Here is a 21,015-nt window from a genome sequence, read left to right as displayed (position 1 = left end):
CCAGTCTCCTCCGCGGCGCAGACTCACCTGGCGGCTTCCAGAAGCTTCGTCCCCAGCACGGTGTTCCGGAACCTGTGTCAAGTCCCCTCTCCGAGCCACCTGCTTGGAGATGCGGCGTGCGGGACCCGGGAGCGGCACCACTTGCCTCGAGCGCCACCGCCTGGCCAACACGGGAACGACCTCGGCCGGTCGGGGAGCGGCGTCTGGAAACCGGCCAGGTGCAACGTCGAGTTTCTGCACAATCCCCACCCTTACCCGTTTTCTGTAAAGTGGCTGCGATGGATGGTCTCGCTTACTGATGCAGGCATTTTTCTTGTGAATAAATAGACACGTTCCTCTCGCAATAACTTGGATCTAGGGAAATTGAGAGGGGGAACCATCCTGTACCCGCAACCAAAAAATAAATCCTATACATTGCATTCTTTATAAATGCGTTGGATATGATACGCTTTGGTGATATAAAAACACAAGAGCAGGACTGTGAGGGAAACACTCTTTCCTTGCTTTTTTTTCTTTTTCTTTTTTTTTCAGCATTCTGTCTATGGCAGGATCCGTTTAAAGTTGAAAGAGCTCACCCCTGCATGAAATCTTGGCATCCTGGCCCCTCCATGGCTCAGGTACAGTTTAGATTCTATGGGCTGGAGTCAGAATAGACGGGATTGGAAGGTTCCTTTTTTTTTTCTTTTTTAAAGATTTTGTTTATTTATTTACGAGAGACAGAGGGAGAGGCAGAGACACAGGCAGAGGGAGAAGCAGTTTCCCTGCAGGGAGCCTGATGTGGGACTGGGATCCCCGGGATCACACCCTGAGCCAAAGGCAGACGTCAACCGCTGAGCCACCCAGTTGTCCCATGGAAGGTTCTTAAAAGCATGTGTTCACCCCAGTGCAGGTGTGTGTGTGTGTGTGTGTGTGTGTGTGTGTGTACAGATGTACCTGCTATGTGAGCTGACCCCCTGGGGTGTTCAAAGAAAAAATTAAGAGTTCTGTTCATACTTATTTTAAATCTCAAGCTTCAACATTTTTATTTTGCACATACAGTTATGAGAACAGTTGTATATCATTTACAAGTGAGTATTTTGAAAAGTATTGAGAGTGTGGGTTAAGAAATATTTTACTGATAGAAGTTCATGACCAAACCCCACAGGTCTGAAACTGCATTAAAGTTAAGGATATTCTCAATACTGTCCTAACTGGCACTTGGAGGTGACATAACAGACCTGCAGGCAACTGGAATGAGGCCTGGCTGGTGGGTAATTAGCCAGCCTCTTCCTCTGGGTGGGGAGACCAGCAGGGGGTTTAGACTCAGAAAGGGGGTCTCAGGGCTGCCTCTGTCAGTCTCATTATATAAAACCAGAGTAAACCACTTCACATCCGGGGGAGGTTTTCTTTTGCTGGAGAAATGGGTAAAGAGGATCAACCAGGTGTTGGACACCAGGTGGGGTGGGTGTATTGAGGATAACATGTGAACAGGACATTGGGCTCATCTAGGGTGTTTGCAATGGAGATCAACTTTCATTTGAACTGAAAAATTATATAAAATTTAAAAACACAAGATTAAAAATTAATTTTATACACATGATTAAAAATAAAAGATCTAATATACCTAAGAAAAGATGAATTCTAGAGACCTCTCCAGGCTCTTCAAGACCATGTGTTTGCTTATGGAATTTTGGTGCTCTTTTAAAATTTTATTTATTTATTTATTTTATCTTTTAATTTTTTTTCACAAGACAAAACAATTGGTGCCCTTATTGAGATTAAAATCAAATTAAAAAAGAATGAATCTTACATTATAAAATCTGTATTATAAATCAAATTAAGGGCTGCCTAGGTGGCTCGGCAGCTGAGTGTCTCTGCCTTTGACCCAGGGCGTGATTCCAGAGTTCTGGGATCGAGTCCTACGTCAGGATCCCTGCAAGGAGCCTGCTTGTGTCTCTACCTTCTCTCTGTGTCTCTCATGAATGAATGAATAAAATCCTAAAAAAGTTAAATTAAATTAAAAAAGGATGGAACCTTACATTATAAAATCTGTATTATATCTATCTTTTTTCAAAGTGGATGGAGAAAATACAATTAATGAATCATGGGCTAAGTTGCTATTTTTTTAATGGTCGTTTTTGATAAGTCTTTGGAAAATGAAACCAGAAACTCCAAGTTCTAAAAGGACAAGTGGGGAATATTTTACTCTGCAGCCCTGGCTTCGGAATGGTGACATAAATACGAGTGACAGCTTTAACTCAGATCTAAAGCTAGTTACGTTCCTACTGATGTGACCCAAATCATTGCAGACAACAGAAATCTTGTCTTGTTTTAGAGGAAGACCAGAGACAAAGACCTGTATTTTTGGTTTACCTATGACTTGCTGACAGCTGTCAAATTTATTATTATTTTTATTTTAGATTTAAAAACAGAGGCCTTCCTTTGAACAGCTTCAGGCCAGAACATTTTATTGGTGTTGGATCTTGTCTGCAGTGAATAGCAAATTCCTCATCACATGGGTCATTTGGTGACTGTGTGGTTGAGAGAAATCATAATTTGACCATGATTTGGAAATGTTCTGGCAGTTTCCAAGAGGTGTAGTTTCTGGAATCACTGAAGATGCAGTATGTTGTGTTGCTTTGCAAGAGAGTCTGTGGGTGGCCGGGAGCTGGGAGGTGGGGAGGTGACATCCCAGGCTGGAGTATCTCTGCCAGGTGGGTGTCACCTGGCTCTTGATCTGTCTTCTTCTATTTCTGAGGAGCTGTCATTTTTTGTTGTCGCTAATCTTGGGCAAGACATCCAGCTGATCTGGGCCTTCTTTCCTCATCTGTAAAATCAGGATTTTGAGTGCATTGGGAGGGCAGCACGATTGAGCCAAGAAACCTCTAGCAGTGGAGTTCTGGGGCTTTATCTACCCTGGTGGGAGTAAATATTAGCTAAACCTTTTGGGAGCAGCGTTTGGAAGCATGAATCACACGCTTTATTAGCCACATGAATGCTCTCTGACCCAGCCGTTCTGCCCATAGGAAAAGGTCCTAAGGATATTTCCAGTGATGAGATTTATGCACATCACATGTACTCCAAAAAATTTTGAGACAAGCTAGATGTTTGAGAGTAAGAGCATTTCTAAATAAATTAAGGCAGTTTTCCAACGGAATATTATGCAGACATTACAGGCCATGTTTTCAAAGGATATTAGCACAATAAATGTTCACAATATAATTTTAAAATTGTAAAAAGTAAGGCAAAATGTCTACATTGCGTGATACCAATTTTGCGTTAAGTATTTGAGACATACATTTGCATGAAGAAAGTCTAGTAAAAACAACCACATGTGAACAGTGTTCCTAGGTGATTTAAAATTCTTTATATTTTTTCCTGAGCTTCCAAATTTCCCACAATAAATATGTATTTTTTTCTTATAGTTGGGAGAAACAAAGTGAAATTCCAAACATGGAACAAAATGTAGAGTTCGTGGTCTGATCAGGTTTTTGCCTCGTGTTAGATTACAGGCATTTCTGGGATTTGAGGAGAAAAGGAAAGTACTATAGACCGTGGACTCCAGAACTAGACTACTTGAGTGACACCTTAGTTTCTCTGCCTCAGTTTCTTCCACTGTGAAGGTAGGATAGTAAGAGTACATGTCCAGAGAGTTAATAGTCAGTGTATATAAGTCTTGACCCATAGAAAGCACTGTTAGCTATTATCATTCTCTGTTAAATGGAAAAACCAATACTAATTCGACTGATGTTTCCTGAGCACCTACTTTGTGCCAGGCACAGTCTGTGCTGGGCGTGCTGCAGTACAGAAGTGAACAGTGCGAGTAATGTCTACTCTCATGGAGCTGTGCATTAGTGGGAAAACTGACAGCAATTAAACTTGGGGATTAAAGTCTTAAGAGGAAAAATGAAAGAAAAGATGGGAAGGTGGGCTTGTTAGAGTTGTTTTGGGTAACATTTGAGTGGACACCTGAGTGTGGAAGTGAGCCAACGCAGCTGTGTGGAAGAAGAATATCAGGCTGGAGTGAAGTCAGTGCAAGGGCCCTGAGGTAGGCCTGTCTCACTTAAGGAACAGTAAGGAAGCTTACAAGGTTGGATAATCCCAGAAACAGATTCTGAGACAAGGATTCCAGTGCAGGCTGACTACTTGGGAAGAGATCCAGGAAGCCCAGACAAAGGAGTGACAAAGTGAGGGAGGGAGGAGAAGGGAGCCCATGCCAGGGGAACTAGTGAGCGAGCTCTCACTGTGGACCACTGTGCTGCGATGCTACTCAGGACCACAGGGAGTGTGTCTAAGAAGCCTCACTGTTGTTCTCCTGGCGGGGAGGAAAGTGGGGTGTCAACCCTCCCAGTCTGGTCCATCATTAGATGGGAGCTGCTTTCCAGCACAGTGGCTTTCTCTGAGTGTGGGCCCCATGCACCAGGGAAGGTGCTCAAGCCGGGAGTGACAAGATCTTATAGCAGGAAGGCTATCCCAGGTGGAGGGAAGGTGAGTGCTGAGGAGACGGGAGTGGGCTCTGGCTGCACCTACTACAAAAGCCAACATGGTGAGAGTGGGACAAGCAAGCGGGCCTTTGGTAGGGCTTAATTCAAATCCCCTGTAAGTTCTATTCTGGGGGATATGGGAATCATGGTATGATCTCACTTGTTCTGGAAGTCTCTGGCTATGGTGTGGAGACTGGCGTGTCTGACGGTCAGAGGAGAGGCAGGAGGACACTCAGGATGCCACAGTCAGAGCTCAGGGATGATGGTGGCTGGAAGCCAGGGGGAGAGCCATGAAATATATTTTTGGATTCTGGAGACATTTTAAAGGAAGAGTCAAGGGAATTTGCTGATGGATTGGATGCAAGAAGTGAAAGAAAAGGAGGAATGAGGACACTACAAGATTTTGACCTGAGCAACTGGTAGATCAGAGTTACCATTTTTCAAGGTGGTGAAGATGGTGAGGGCAGTGATAGTGTTGGACTCTTGGCTTCCACAGTCCGTGAGCCAGTTCCTCAAAATAAATCCCTCTCTCTCCCTATCTATCATCTATCAACTATCACGTATGGATTATCATCTATAGATTATCTATCTATCTATCTATCTATCTATCTATCTATCTATCTATCCATCCATCTATCAAGAGACTCTATTGGTTCTGTTTCTCTGGGGCCCTAATATAGAAGCCCAGCATTTTGTATTTTATTTTATTTTATTTTATTTTATTTTATTTATTTATTTATTTTGCATTTTGTATTTTAAACAAAATCTTTTAACCCTGACTGCCAGCATTTTGCCTATACAGTTCCCTAAAAAAGTGTGTTTTTTACATATTTGGTTCCAGTCCACTCCATGTACCAAAAGCCACACTCGTACCTCATTTTGAAATATTCCTCTCTCACTGGACTCCCTGCTGTTGTAGGCATATCAGGCTGCTCTCACATCTCACCCTTATGGTTCCTTAAAGTCTTTATGTTCAACTGAAAGAGCACACTCCGGCCCACACACTCCACCCCACATTAGTTCTTCCAATGATCTTATGGCCAGAAGCTGGATTTGGTCTCTACTCTGAGGCCAGGTCATGGCGGAAGTGCTCTGGAACTGATCACTGTCTCCCAACTGTATCCTAATTTGAAAACATTTTGCTGATAGGAAAGGCTAGAAAGGAGAAACAGTTCTATTTTCTAACTCATCAAGCTCTAAAGTCTTGTGTTTCCTCCAAGTTCTGCTTGCAGACTGGCCATTTCTTTTCTGAGCCCTTCTCTTTCCTGAAGTACTTTTCATCATATGTTGCTAAAAAACACTATTGGTATTTTGCCTGGAGATCTCTGCCTAGATTCATATGTTCTTTAGGTACATTTTCTATGTCTTATTCTGTAACATTGTCCCAGCCTCTTTCTCACCATTTTCTCAGCTTCCTTAAGTTTCTCAATTTCCTGCCATTGATTCCCCAAGGCAATTCAACATATCTTGGGGTTTTAGTAGAAAAGCGCTCCACTTCTGGTGCCAATTTCAGTTTTGATTTCTTGTGGCCAAAGCAAAGCTGTGTAAGACACAATCACAAGATCTTGGTGGCATACAATGATAAGCATTTATTTAACTCATGTAGCCAGGAGATGGTTGCCGTCAGCCAACTCAGGCTGAGTTTGTCAAGGCTGGTCTGATGATTTGGGCCAGGTTTATCCACACCTCTGGGGTTCAGCTAGTGATTAGCCCATCTATGATTGGCTCCGCTGGGGGTGGTTCATCTCTGCTCAATGTGTCCCTCATCCTCCCTAGGGGCCAACAGTCCAGCCTAATGGTCTGAAGTCTTGTGCCAATGACAGAGGCAAAGAGGATGAGTGGAAACATATGAAGACTCTTCAGACCTAGGCACAGAACTGGCTCACCATCTCTTGCCGCATTCTGCGGGCTAAAGCAAGGCACACAAATAAAGCCAAGTGCTAGGGAAATATTCTTCATCCTTCTCATAAAAGTGGAGAGTGACTCTTTCTGATCAATAATCTAACGAATCTACTCTCCAATCATTCTAATGATGATATGTTTCTATAAAATGGCTCATTGAAACCTACAGTTGAATGATCCTGTCTGGTTCTTAGTTGGAGTTAGCCAAAAGAGAAGTTTGTGATATTTGAAAGCCTGCAACATGGTGGCTGTTACTTTCTGAAGATCTTCGGGTCCTCTAGATATGGTAGTGGATAGACATGGAGGTCATAGGGGCTTTAGCTCATCTCCTCCCTTCCTTCTCCACTCTTCCAATCCTGACCAGTGGCCTTCTTGGGGCTCTTGGCTGTATGCTTTCAGAGATGACAGCTACAAAGAATCAGGAGTGTTCCTGTCCCCAAACTCTACCTTTGTGGTCTCATTTTGGCAACTAGATGTGCTTGGCTCCCAAGCTGATGGGTTGGGGTCTCCAACACTAATCCTCCTCCTACTTCTAGACTTTAGCTTCCTTAGTAACTCTCAGAATTCTAGAAGCTCTAATTCCTATAATTCCTTTCTCTTGTAATACCCACAGTTACCTTGCTTCCTTGCCTGAGTACTACCTAATGGTCCCCAAGCTGTCCAAAGCCCTCTGCTCCCTGCATTACAGGACCCAACAGTGGAATCAGGTCCTTATTCTGCCTTTTACCTTCCTTTTACATCAACACCTAGCCCTTTACCTCCTCTACTTTTTTTGAGACAGTCCTTGTTCCACATCCCTTTAAATAGGCTCTTTCTCTCTACCTCCTATGGTATATCCAGGCAAAATAATACAAGGTAGTGGATCCCAAAGGGTTGCTAGGCCACTTCATCATTATACACCTGCACCATTCAGCAGGAACTCTGGGTACAGGACAACCTAGAGCTGGGACACTAACCATGTGTGTTTCAGTCTCTGTAACAGTCACTAGAAAGCCATTAAGGCAGTATTTAGGCATAAATTAGGCAGCATTTAGGCAGCATAAAGTCCTCTGTGGTAAAAGTGGATTTTGGTTCCTCTGAAGCTGGGCTAGATCAGCATTGTGCTTTTAAGCTTCTTGACCTGAATGAGATTTGCTATTCCTTTGGGAAAAATAGGGAGGTTTTGCCACAAATAGATGGGACCATAAAATCCAGGTGCTTTAAAAACAAATCAGTCTATTAGAACTTAAATTTCGAAGTAAAAATGAATCGCTTCTAAGTCGTTATTGTGTGAGTTTATACATTTACTCATATGAAACTTAAAGCAAGTCTAGATACTTTTCAGACCTTGTTTGGAATATAATAAGTGGTGGCCCCTCATGCCATGGAAGGATGAGCTCAATCTTTCAAGAAAACCAGAAGTCAGTTACTGATTCATTTGATGAATAAGGTGAATTATCAAGGTGAGTGAAACTACTATATAAATAAAAAAAGTGGCTCTGAAAAGCCATGTTAGGTTCTTGAGAGGTACTCTGATCCCTGCATGCTAACCTGGGAAAGGTCACAGTCTTTTGAAGAGACAGCTTTGAAGATGGATACATTAATTTAAAGGTTAAACCCTGGTGTTTAAAATAAAATCATAACAGTTCACTTTTCCACAAGCTCAAGACATTTATTGTATTTTTATTAGTGGGCATTACTGACTAAAAACCATTATTGGAAATTCTTATAAATTGGACTGATACTTCCTTTACTGGTGAAACAATATACCCAGATAATGATATGCTGAACTGGAAATGGATGGTTTCTGCTTCTTCTGGCCTTGGAAGTGACTTACAGTTTTGCTGGCTAATCTCTCAGCAAGGTTGATTATTGTGTAGCCAGCCTCAATCAGTATATCAATGGGGGTCCAATCAACAAAACAGGAATGCCTCAAAGTTGATATGAAATTACCTTAGAAGGCACAAAATGGTTAAGTATTGGTGATTTAATATGGTTAACCTCATATTTCCATCAGTTTCCTGCCAAACCCAGTTGGAATGCAGCTGATGGCCCAGCCTGCAGGGCTGAGCATGGAAGGAAGGAAGTATTCTCGGGCCAGCGGGCTCATGGTCCACTCAGAGGCAGAAAGCGTAGAAGAGATGTCCAAGACATCCCAGCCAGATGAAGACTGCCTAGGCTTGGACAAAAGGAGCTTCTCCCACTCCCAGGTGCACAACCTGATGAAAGCACAACTATAGGCGTATTCTTTTCCTGAATCTGTTGTACATCCGTAGAGGTCATTCTTCTAAGAATGGCCATGTGCCCATCGAGGCCACAAGACCCAGGGCAATATAGTGTTGTGTGGACATGATGTTGAGGGTGGACCTTTTGCTATTCCTACACCACTTCTCAGTCATTTGACATTTCAAATAGAATTCTGAATATTTCTTATGTCTGAGATGCATGACCAAGAGTCGTTTCTACAGTGTGGTTTGAGGAGGTGTTATGCATGGAAGCGTGTCCACCAACTGAAGCTCTAATCCCCAGTTCCTGTGAAAGTGATCTTATTTGGAAGTGAGTCATTGCAGATGTAATCATATTAAGATAAGGCTGTCCTGGGTTAGGGTGGGTCCTCATCCAAGAACTGCCGTCCTTATAGGAAAAGGGACATTTGGACATGGATACAGATGCATTAGAGCATGTCATGAGATGACAGAGGTAGGGATTGGAGTGAAGGAACATGAAGGAACTTCTGGCAATCCCCAGAAGGTGGAAGGAACAGGAAGGACCCTCCCCAGAGTCTTCAGAGGGAGTATAGCCTCTGTGACACCATAATGTCAGACTTTTGGCCTCTAGAACTACAAGAGGGTACATTTCTATCGTGTTAAGCCCTCTAGTTTACGGTCATTTGTTCTGGGTGCCCAGGAAACGGATACAGGAAGTAGGCTGACAGGCTGGCATGTGTGCTTGTCTGAGAGAACTAATGTATGGGCCGCTCTGGGCCTGTCCCTCCGCTTGCAGATTTTTTCTCTCTGTCCCTCTCTTCCAGAGTGACCTATGTCTGAAACATGTGCTAGTGATGTGGCTTTCCATTCCAGAATGCAAAAGGAAGGCCAACCAAAATTTCATCTGGTGAAAGAACTCCACAGGGTATTTTAAAGAAAGACAAGAAAAGGACATATTTCCTTCCTTCCTTTTTCACATTTTCTCAATCTTGCTTGCTTACCTGTGTGTTGTTTGTTGACAGGGGTGTTAGACTTTAGGAAGCAGGTTGTTCAGGCTCTTGTTTCGATCTTTGAACATCAACATGTTTGTGGCACATACGCCTTTGGGGAGGAGAAAGCACGTTGCAATCACCTTTTCCTGCCTCTTGGAATGTGTCTCTGTGACTTCATGACAGAATGTTCTAACTGGGTTGGGCTGATTTTATGCTCCTTTCAACACCGCGCAGAAAAGTGTGAAGAATGAATGGAAATTTGGTCCTGGCTGTTGTGAATTATTTTTTGTTTCTTCAGAAAGTTATTGTTGGACATTTTTACCAAAAGCAATATCTAGACCTTTCTATATGTCTCTGTCATCTATATTGTGTATCACTTGAGGGTCACTGGACTAACTCCTTTCAGGCTAGCTCCAGAAGGAAGGAAGTACATAAGTGAGTCTGAGCAAACAGTCCAGGACTAGAAGTGCTTTGGTCTCAGCCAGTATTTCTTAAGGGGGTGGGGTGGGGGCACTTCCACCATGTTGGTTGTGCAGGATCATCCCAAGCCTGACTACAACCAGGAAATAGGAATAGGAATCCCCGATGATTATGACAACTAAAATCCACTTCTACACACACACACACACACACACACACACACACCATTTCTCTCCAGAAACTGCTTATTGCAGTTGTTGTTGGTGCCCTTAGACATCACATCTGCACACAAAAGGCTGCTTGTTGTGAATGCCTGAGACTCTCTGCCTGTGGGGTGGTGGTCAGGTGACAAAGCATACATGGGATACCTGGGAATGCTAGAGCATTTGCCCTGGTGGATGCAAATTGGTGGTGAATACTCCAGCTCCTCACCCTTACTTGGGACAACCTGGAGGCATGCTCTGCACTGTCTCCCAGTGCTCCCCAGGGGCACTGAGCTCCTACTGTCTACATGGTAGTCAACTTGGAATGCCCTTGTATTTGTTTGCTATGGCTGCAGTAAAGAATCACCATGCCTTAGTGATTAAAACAACATATATCCATTTCCTTACAGTTTTGGACTTTGGAAGTCAAATGGGCTAAAGATCAAGGTGCCAGCAGGGTGCATTCCATTCTGGAGGCTCTAAGTAAGGATCCATTTCCTTGCCTTTTCCATCTTCCAGAGACTGTTCACATTTGTTGGCTTGTGACTCCTTGCTCCACCTTCAAAGCCAATAACAATGGGCTCTCAAAGTCTGTCTGAAAAGGCTGAGTTTTTCCCATGTCGTCATCTCTTTGGTTCTCTCTTCTGTCTCCCTCTTGTCTTTTTAAAAACCCTTGGGATTACATTGGACCAAACAGGATAATGCAGGATACTCTCCTTATCTGAGGGTCATCTGGTTGACAAACAATTCCATCTGCAGACTTTCATTCCCTTTTACCTTGTAAACCCAAAGTACTCACAGATTCCAGGATTCAGGCATCTTTGGGGGGCCTTTTTTCTGCTTATTGCAATAACCTTTGTTGGCTTCCTTTCCTTCTTATCTCTCTATCCCACTTCCTCATTGGTCTTTCTTGGGATCACTTCCCAAATAAATTACTTGTATGAGGAATCTTACCTCATAATCTGTTTTGCGCAGAAACCCAAACCAAAATACCATGTAGAAGAGAATTACTACTTAGAACCACTGGCCTAGAGACTCCAGTAAATCACCAGGACCTAGTCTCTCTCTCTCTGTTCTTTTCCCCACCTTTGTCAGTGGTGGCAAGGTGCCTTAGGCAACTCCAGCTAAGCCAACAGTCTTCTAGACTTATTCCGTTGGAAAGGAGAAGCTCCTACTGATGTTCTGACATTCCTTCTAGCTAGATTACTTTAGGTCATGTGCCTCTCCCTTACTTTAGGATTAAGGATGTAGGATTGTGATGCTTTGATTGGCCAAGCCTGGACTATATCCTCTACTCCTAGAACTGAGAGTGCAGTCTCACCCAGGATCCATGGACTACTAGTGGAAGAAGGGTAGATTTGCAATAGACAAATTAGGAATTACTACTCAAAGAGGCAGCAATGAGTGCTTGAAAGATAAATAACAAATATCAATGACATGGTCTTTTCTTTCTTTTGCTTCCTGTCCAAGCCCTGCCATGTGTGTATGAGTGTGTGTGTGTGTGGGGGGGGGGCGGTTATCTGTGCTCATATAACACAGAATGCATGAGTAGGTCTTAGGCAATATCCAGTGAACACATTGTTGCCATTCCACAGATATTAAAACTGAGGGTGAAACAAAGGTAAAGAATTGTCATACACTGGCATTGTTGCCATATGTGAGAAAACCCTTCTCCCAATTCTAGACCCTGGGACCTGCCCTCGATGGTCTGATGTCTTCTAGGCTACAGCCTTTTGTAGCTCAGATCAATTTTCTATTAGCTGATACATCTGAGATGATAGTAGGAATTATCCCCCATTATTTCTTTGTTGGTTTTGTCTTATCCTTGCCCAAAAGATACAGGGTGCCCCCAAAGGAGGCACAGTATAGAAGCAAATTGAAATGTACACTCAATAGATCATATTGGAGATAATGTGCTTTGTAATGTGAATGCGATGGCCCACTTCATATGGCACAGAACACATTTCTGACAAAAGATGTGTAATGTAAACCTTCTCTGGAATGAGAAGAGGGAATAAAACAATGGACACCTTAGGTTTCATTGATGTTGGAAGAAGGTTTTGTCTTCAAACAGGGAAAAAGCATGGATTTGAAGGCAGACAGAATTGGGTTTGAATCTGAGCTCTGCCATTCACCACCTTTGTGGACTTTTGCACTAGCACGTGGCCACTGGAGGCCCCATTTGCTCATCTGCTGTTTATGTGTGTCAGAGGTGGACTAAACCAAGCAAAGTCATAAGTGAGATTCCCATGAAACGTCAATTCCATTCTTCCACAAGGCCTGTTTTGTCTTTTTGCCTAACAGGATTCAAATTTTCCACCTCTGAATGTTCTTTCCAATTTAGTGACATGGATGTAGAGGATACATCTTACCTGTGTTCATGCACTAAGATGGATTACCTATTTTTAAAAAATTTAAAAAAATATTTTTATTTATTAATGAGAGATCCACAGAGAGAGAGGGAGAGAGGCACAGGCAGAGGGAGAAGCAGGCTCCATGCAGGGAGCCTGATGTGGGACTGGATCCCGGGTCTCCAGGATCATACCCTGGGCTGAAGGCGGCGCTAAACCGCTGAGCCACCAGGCTGCTCTGGATTACCTATTGATGAATAACAAATGATCTCAAATTTTAAGGCTTAAAACTATAAATATTTATTATCCAAAAGTTGCTGCAGGTTGGGAATTCAGAAGTGGCTTAGCTGGGAAGTTCTGGTTCAGGGTCTCATGAGATTTCAGTCATGTTGGCCAAGACTGCTGTCCCCTGAGAGATAGAAATTGGAGGGTCAGCTTCAAAAGCAGCTTACCCTGTGGTCTGTAAGTCTGTGCTGATTATTGGCAATTCTAGTCTTCACAAACCTCTTCCTAGTCCTGATGAGATGTCCTCATGACACAGCAGCCTTCTGCCAGAGTGACACAAGACAGCAGGATAGAATCTGCCAAGTCTTGTGATCTAGACTTGAAAGGCACACAGTCACTTCTACAGTAGCGTCTTGGTTATACAGTCAGTCCTATTCAGGTTGGGTGTGAATACAACCATGTGGGTAGCTACCAAATATAGAGAAGTCATCCCTTTGATTGATGTGTGACTTATAAAGTACTATGTGATTTGCTATAGCTACAGTTACTTATACACTCGAATCACTGTTGAAATCGACAACTCTGGTGTGTGACTGGTGCCATCAGAGAATTCCTTAGTTCTTCTTGAATGAATTTGCTTATGGTCCTTTTGGCCAATCCATGGGATATACATTGTCAGGAGTGTGTGGGGTAGTAATCTACAGTGGCCAGTTCAATGAATGACATAGAAAATGCCGTAGAAAACACATCACTCCTTCCGTAAAAGCCAAAAAGACGTGCACACTTAAACTGAGCAATCAAGGCCCCTGTTTAGCGAAGGTAGAACATGTGCATCAGCTGAGTGACCTACCTACAAGTTCAGCCAGGAGAAAATTCATGGCATCAAGCCCAACAATCTCAGCCCAGGAAGACTTTGCTCCAGCAAGATTAAGTTTGCCTTAAAGAAAAGCAGTTACTCAAGAAATGTTGCTTTACTATGATGACCATAATGATGATCATGATGGTGACGGTGATGAGGATGAATAGTAATGACTTTAACCAATGATGATGATGAATAGTAATGACTTTAAACATCTTACAACTTCAGAAACAACAGTACAACAGATATTAATGTGGAGATAGGGAATCTCCTTTGGAACCCTTAGGTGATCATGTCCTTTTTGAAAAGTTAACACTAGGAAATAGGAATCTGTTCTCTCCTTGCATCATTTATAATCTGCATCGCAAATTCATGAAGCATGGTTGTGGGAGTAAAGTTATTTCTCTGTCTGAAATATATAAGTTAGATCAACTCAGGATTTCTTGGGCTAAATATCTCTGTGGCCTTTTCCCTCCTCCTGAGAATGAGGCTGTGCTTGAATATTTTTTGGTATGTCTGTACTTGAATGGCTCCTTGAGGCCACTCATCGCATTTCTCAACTTTTAATTCAGGTGAGAAGTTTAGGCAATTGTTCCCTCAAGCTGCCTTCTTTAAAATGGATCTAGAAACAAAAACCAAAATCATAAACAGCTTTCAATCCAGCCTCTTCTAAATAATTTTGAGGACCCTGGGGAGGGGTGTGGGAGAGTGTGAACTGTCGGTACACATGCTTTTGGTTGACCGTGTGAGTGTGCAGGGAATATTGAGAAGTGATGACTGGAAGTCAAAGTTTCTATAAATTCTTTTTCATTCTCCTTGCACATGACAAGCACCACCATGGGGGTAGAAAGAGCTTTACATTAAGAGCTGGTGGATGATGTATGGAGGTGTTGAATCATTATATTTTGTACGCCTGAAGCTAATATAACACTGTATGTTAACTAACTAGAATTAAAATAAAACCTTTTTTTTAAAGTGCCAACATAAAAAAATTTAAAAAATATATATAAATGCCAACATACCTAAAAAAAGAAAAAGAAAAAGAGATGGAGAAAAAGTATGCAGAGGTAGACATTGAAGACCTTGGGTTTGACCCTGGGTAGTGGGGGTGTAGGTAGATGGTAAAGTGGAAGAATATTTTATTTTGATCTTATTTTTTCCTATTTTGTGATCTTTAGGTTGGTTGAGCATTAAACACATACATAAATGCCCCATAGTATTTTTTTTAATATTTATTTATTTCTAGGACAAGTCTAGCCCAACATAGGAAGAAAGAACATAAGCAAATTGCATTGTTTAATGTAACATAACAATGGAAATTGGAAGGAGAGGTCTGGGGACCTTAAAAGCTCTTTAGGCTTTGGCATTTTAGTCTTTAAAATTAAAAAGTTGGTTGGGGTATCCCTAGGACCATTTTTCAGTTCTAGCATTTTAGAATTCTCTGAAATGCGTCTCTGTTTTATGATTCTCAGCTCCTACTGCTTTGGGTGACTACTCAATTAGTGATGGGTGCCCATCAAATACCCTCCAGCTGGCTCCTTAGGAAGGTGATGGTGTATAGGTGATAAGTTAGTATCTAAAAGTTTGTATTCATGTTACCCTTTGCATTAAAATAATTTGAAAGCATAGATTACAAATTCATCTTTAAAAATATTTTAATTCCTTATTCATGAGAGACAAGAGAGAGGCAGAGACACAGGCAGAGGGAGAAGCAGGTTCCCTGCGAGGAGGCCGATGCAGGACTCAATCCGAGGGCCCCAGGATTGTGCCCTAAAAGGAAGACAGACAGTCAACCACTAGGCCACTGAGGCATCCCCTAAAAATTCAATTTATAAATAAGAAAGATTTTGGTGGTAGGTATAGTTGTATGTGTTTGCAGCAGTTGTATGGGCGTTAAGGCCAGCTGCCCACTCGATATTGTGTTTTCACCTTTCTTTTCAACAGAACTTTCATGGCCTGGGGCCACAATGCCTGAGCTAAAGAAAAGTCACTTACCTAGGCTTTCTTGCTATTGAAGAAGCTGTGGGTAAAGCTTAGGGCACAGAGAAGTAGCTCCCTCCTGATCACAAGAAATTGTTCTTTTTGCCTTTCACCTGTTCCCTTTCTCCTCTTCCCACTGGATGTGGTCATGAGAACAGTGAATTCAACTGCCATCTCATAAGAGGTGTCTTTCATCAGAAAACCACGGCAAATGCATTTAGATATTTGAATCAGAAACCATAGCTTCCGATGAGTTACAGAGTCATATGGAGTCTGCCTTGAAAATGCAGATATGGGTTTGTGATCCAGCTGATTATCACACAGTCAGACTATGGAACATGGGCCAAAGTGATTATCAATGCTTTTATTTATTTAATGATAATTTATGCTTCTTCAAAGGTGTACCAGAAAGGCTGGTTGGTATGTTACATGTCATAAGGAAGAAGCTTCTGGTGAAAATGCACAGAAGACAAGATCATGCCTGTTGGCCAACCCAAAATCTATTTGCAAGCCTCCTTCATTCTTGCTCACTTCCATTATAGAGGCTGTCTTTTCTAGCTCCTTTGGTGGTTCAGGTGGTCATGTGTCATAGGCCCCTTCAATGAGACATAAGCAGACATCTTCATGGCGAGAGTTTTTGGAAGGAAGTGAGAGAGGGAGAGATATTGCTGCCTCATTTTTCTTCCTTTCTCATTGGTCTGGGGAACCATCTTGCCACTATGAGTGCAAGGCTCTGAGATTAGCAGAAATATTGTCCTTGATGCTATTGTGCTTCCAAACCAACACTTGAAAGCCAATTCCTACAGACTTAGGAAAAAACTCTATTTGTTTCCATCCTTGTAAGTCCAATTTTTCTCTTACTTGCAGCTCAAAGCATTCCTGACAAACAATGTGCAAAATGAGAAACACACATGGCCAACGGGAGATGAAAAAAAATTCAGCTTCAGGAATAATAAAAGAAGTGAAATTTAGGGATTTTTGAAGTGATGATCACATTCTGTGCATGTGGGGATCCTGGGAGATAAGTGTTCTCTTTCACTCCTGGTGGTGTTATGTATCAGCAAAGACTTTCTCAAAAGATGTGTATGAATTTATGAAGATCCCTCAAACAGTTACTACTCTTTGACCAAGTAATTTAACCCTTGGGAATCTTTCCAAGAACAGAGTAACAGGAACACAGATGTACATGTACTGTTGATCCAAACTTCGTAAGAAAGAAAGAAAATGTATCTTCATAGACATAGACTGCAGGGAAATAATACAAACGTGTTAAGAATTGTTATCTCTTGTGTTGAGTGGTATGCTGTTTTTTCTTTTTAAGTTTTTGTAGAAAGAGCATGCATTAATTTGGAAGTTGGGAAAATACAACAGAAGTGATTTAAAAGAATAATATTAGGCCCAAGTCTCTATCCTTGGAATCCTACTGCTTTTGTGGAAATAACAGTGAAACACCTTTAGGAGGCTTTGGATATAGGTCCTTCTTTTAGTTTATTTTAAAATTTGCCAGGGACGGGCTGAATTCACCAAATAGAGTCATCATATAAAGGACTCTGGGCATGATCGCACACACTCATATACTCACTTGCACTTGCCAATGGTTCTGGGAGTTAGCTAAGGATGTATGTTACCCTTCAGTTCCGAAGGAGACAGAGGAGAACCAGGTGTCTTCCTGAAGGTCATTCAGCCCTTAAGAGGCAGAGCCAGGGCCTGACCTGGCTCAGCTGACCCTAATCCACTAGTTCCTGCTTTGACATTGGGATTTCTATCACGAAGGTAAGCACATCCCCAATGAGAGCCACAAACAAAGTTCCCTATAATCACAAGACAGATCAAGGAGAGAAGCTGGTTTTCTGTCCAGACAGGAAGACAGTGAGGAACACAGCTGTGAGCTGCACAAATTACATACGTTCCAAGCACTTATTTATATCAACTTCTCAGCCCCACCCGCCACCCACTTCTGTAACATAACCAATATGCAGAACCAGAAATCTGCCTTTGAGCTAAGTGCCAAGGCCGCTACCAGTCACGGAGAGCAGATTGCGAATCATGTAAGCTGTGTGGACCTGCATCACGGCATGTGGAGGAGCTTGGGACTTTGAGCTGGGTGCCGTGCAGAAGCCCCGCACACCTACGCTCGTGTGAACCTCGGACAGAGCGACTTGGATTCGAGTGGCTGTGTTCGCCTTAACTGATGAATCGATTCTCGCCGTTGACATACGGTGCCACGAGCAAATTTTTGGTTTTGAAAATCAACTTCTCCTTTAGGGACAGGTGTGGCCAAGTCTACTGTGGGTTAGAATATTCCCAAAGAAGTGCTTGTTTACCAAAGAGATCGTTAAACCACCTTGAGGGACGATATAATGGTAGGGGAGCCCTCAGAGACGTGGAAGTAAGTATCGGAATGTGAGGCAGCAATGATACAGTTGTTGAAAATTAGGAGCAATGGTCAACAGGGTTCTTTCGAACCGACTGTTGGTGACATAAAAACTGGAAAATTCTTTCTAAAAGTAACCAGGAGCATCTGGTTGAGCATCTACCTTCGGTTCGGGGCATGATCCTGGGGTCCTGAGATCGAGTCCCACTTCGGGCTCCCTGCATGGAGCCTGCTTCTCCCTCTTCCTCTGTCTCTGCCTCTCTCTCTCTGTGTCTCATGAATAAATAAATAAAATATTTTTAAAAATTAAAAAAGTAAAAGTAACGAGGCACCACAAAATTATCTTCCGTGTGTTGAGTTGATTGTGGCCCAGCCCACTCCCTGTGCAGTGTGGTGCTGGGTGTACAGGCTGGGGCTGGGGACCCCGGCTTTGGCTTCTGGGCCTCGCTCTTGCACTCTGCCAGGGACCCTCCCCTCGCTCAAAACCCACACAAAGCAAACTCAGCCCCATCAGAAGGAAGAGGGCAGGCCTATTCCCTTTCTTTATGGGCCACTGCCCGAATTTCAGTAAGCTTATTCAGATTTATTTTACGCCCCGAACACCTGAGTCAGTGCTTATTTTTAAGCTGTCAAGAGATCATTCCAGAAATGAAAAAAGAAAAAAAACTTGTCTGTGTATACAGACCTTTTCCTTCTCTGCTCAGTCGATGTAAGTTCCTCTCCTCCCTATTTTTAATTTATTACTTTTTAAGTATCCTCTAAGTAGTAGATGTTTAAACACTTTTTAATCGGGGAAACTGCAGAGTGTAATTGCTGGTTTGGCAGGCGGTGGGGCCAGGAGCCCCTGGCGGGTGGACAGACGTGCTCCGCTCGCAGCGCTATCTTAGTGCAGAAGCACCTGGGTCCTATCACAGGCCCCAGGCATCCTCTGTCAGGTTTGGGAGGAGTTCTTCATATAGCCGCGGAGCTGGCTTCAACAGAAGGGACATGCAAAGAAGTCATCAGATCCTAATGTCATAGGAGTTAAGTGGGTAGGCCACGACGTGCTCCCTGAATGAAAACAAGGACCATTTGCATTTGGGGTGAAGGATTGCTAAAAGCTACAAAGCATGCTGTCTTCTGGCTTGATTGAGAAAGCAAAGATGGAATCAATTAAGCCCCACCAAATCACGTCTGTCAACTGTGAGTTGTCATGTGTGTTTATAGTTGCATGAGCCCTGGGAGCCTGCGCAGGCACAGCAGTCAAGGGAAACGGCACTGGGGGAAATAAATGCCAGCTCTCTACTCTTGCCATTTGTCTGTTCCTTCCAGAGTCGTAGGGAAGAATAAGTATCTCAAAACGAACACAGCAAGATACAGGCACCTTCTTGCAAAGCAATTACCGGAGGGGCAGGAGGTGATGAGCTGGCAACGCAGAGCACTCACTCACCTTTCGTGTTTTCTGCTACCCACCTTTGTCCCTAAATGTGTGCGCTGCGACAAATCCACGTCCCAGCATGGCTATACAGCCACGTGCCTGGAGGTGGCCCTGCAGGAAGGCACGGGTGCACTTACCCATCCAGACATGCCTTCAGTTTGCCCGGGGTTCCAGGTGATGCTCATACAGTTCTCGCCAGAAGGGTGCAGGCAAAGGGCTGGGGCCCTGTCCCAGGGGCCCCTCTCTGCTGCTCCAAAGCTGTGGGACTCGAGGCAAGTTACTCAAACCAGCTGTGTGCCCTCTCCTTGTTGGTGTAATGAGAATAATGATGCTGCTCTCTACCCCCCACCCTCAGCACAGCACCTCTAATCCCCCAGAGTCTCCTAGGGGGTAGTTGCTAAAAATGCAAAGTCTGAAACTCTGCTGGTTCAGGTGCCCTGAGTGAGGCTCTGGCATCTGCCTGTTGAACTCTGTCTGTAAGTGATGATGTGGAGAAGGACAGATGTCAAGTTAGGGGTCCCTTCAATAGTAAAGGTCGCAAGTCTCTGCATGATTTGTTATCTGTGAGACGAGGAGGGAGCCAGATGACACCCTCTCCCAGTTTTTGTGTTGGCTTTGGTCTACTTGGCTTCTGCCCGGGGACGCTGAGGCCTTGGCTGTTCCTGAGCTACGCCAGCTCATCCCTCCTTGTCATCCTCAACGACTCAGGGGATGGGGACTAGGTGTGGTGATGCTGCTCAGTTATTCAGAGTGAGAGATGGGGGATGTGTGGGGGTGGTTGGGGAAGAAGAGCCCCTCCTCAAGGCCTGTCTTATTACTGGGTGCTGCTACACCCAGTCCCATGAAGCTGGGAGGCTTGGGGGTGAAATGAGTGAAGATTGTTCCCGGGGCTCCTGGGAGTCAGGACACCAACGTTGCACACACACCACCCCTCCCATCAGCAGCACGCTCCTATCTCTTCCTTCATCTGTAAATGAAGGATAATAATACCCGAGGCTGTGCCCTGTGGGGTGATTAGAGGCTCCAGTGACACAGGACAGGAACAGGAAAGGGTTGTGACAACTACACAGTTTATCAAAAGCTCTTTTTTTCTACTTCCTGACCTGGTTCCTGTTTCCCTGCAACTCATTCATTCCCTTGGCCCTCATTCAACCCTTCAGTTTCATTAATGATGGAGAATGGGTTTGGGAATGATGGATGAGAATTAGAATAGTTCTTTTTTCTTTTCCCATCATATTCTAGCTCCAGGAAGAATGGAAGGGCCAGGGACCTCCCGGGGATCAGTGGAAACCCCATCAGGCACCCCTAATCATGGAACTCTGTGTGCCCACTCCTGCTGGTGAGATTGGCCAATGGAGTTACTATTTTTCTTTCTAATTTTGCACAGCTATGAGGCCTGTTATCATTTTCACCTCTCCCAACCTGACTGCTTGCTCTGCCGACTTCAAGCTCCAGCACCAGACAAAAAGACAACAGGCTGGTGGAGACTGTCCAAACAGCTCCCACAACTGCATGCAGCGAAATCCCTGTAATAAATCCCTTGTTTTATCACTTCCTAGTGCTTTTCTTTCCTAACCAAACCCTGGCTGATACAAGCATAATCCTATTTGCAAAATTGGACCTGGACTAACCGAGTGTTTTAT

The 21,015-nt window shown here is 43.5% G+C and overlaps 1 long non-coding RNA gene across 1 annotated transcript; it reads left to right on the top strand.

The window, feature by feature from the left end:
• The first annotated feature begins 6,977 nt into the window (after window positions 1-6,977).
• On the top strand, window positions 6,978-16,827 carry LOC111093484. The gene is made up of 3 exons (XR_005382397.1): window positions 6,978-7,807; window positions 8,362-8,554; window positions 16,449-16,827. It is a non-coding gene; the product is annotated as an uncharacterized LOC111093484 (long non-coding RNA).
• The last annotated feature ends 4,188 nt before the right edge of the window (window positions 16,828-21,015 follow it).

The sequence above is a fragment of the Canis lupus genome, chromosome 31 (genome assembly GCF_011100685.1).
Source record: "Canis lupus familiaris isolate Mischka breed German Shepherd chromosome 31, alternate assembly UU_Cfam_GSD_1.0, whole genome shotgun sequence".
Taxonomy (NCBI): Eukaryota; Metazoa; Chordata; class Mammalia; order Carnivora; family Canidae; genus Canis; species Canis lupus.
Note: the sequence above shows the minus strand (reverse complement) of the source record. Positions and strands in the feature narration are given on the sequence as shown.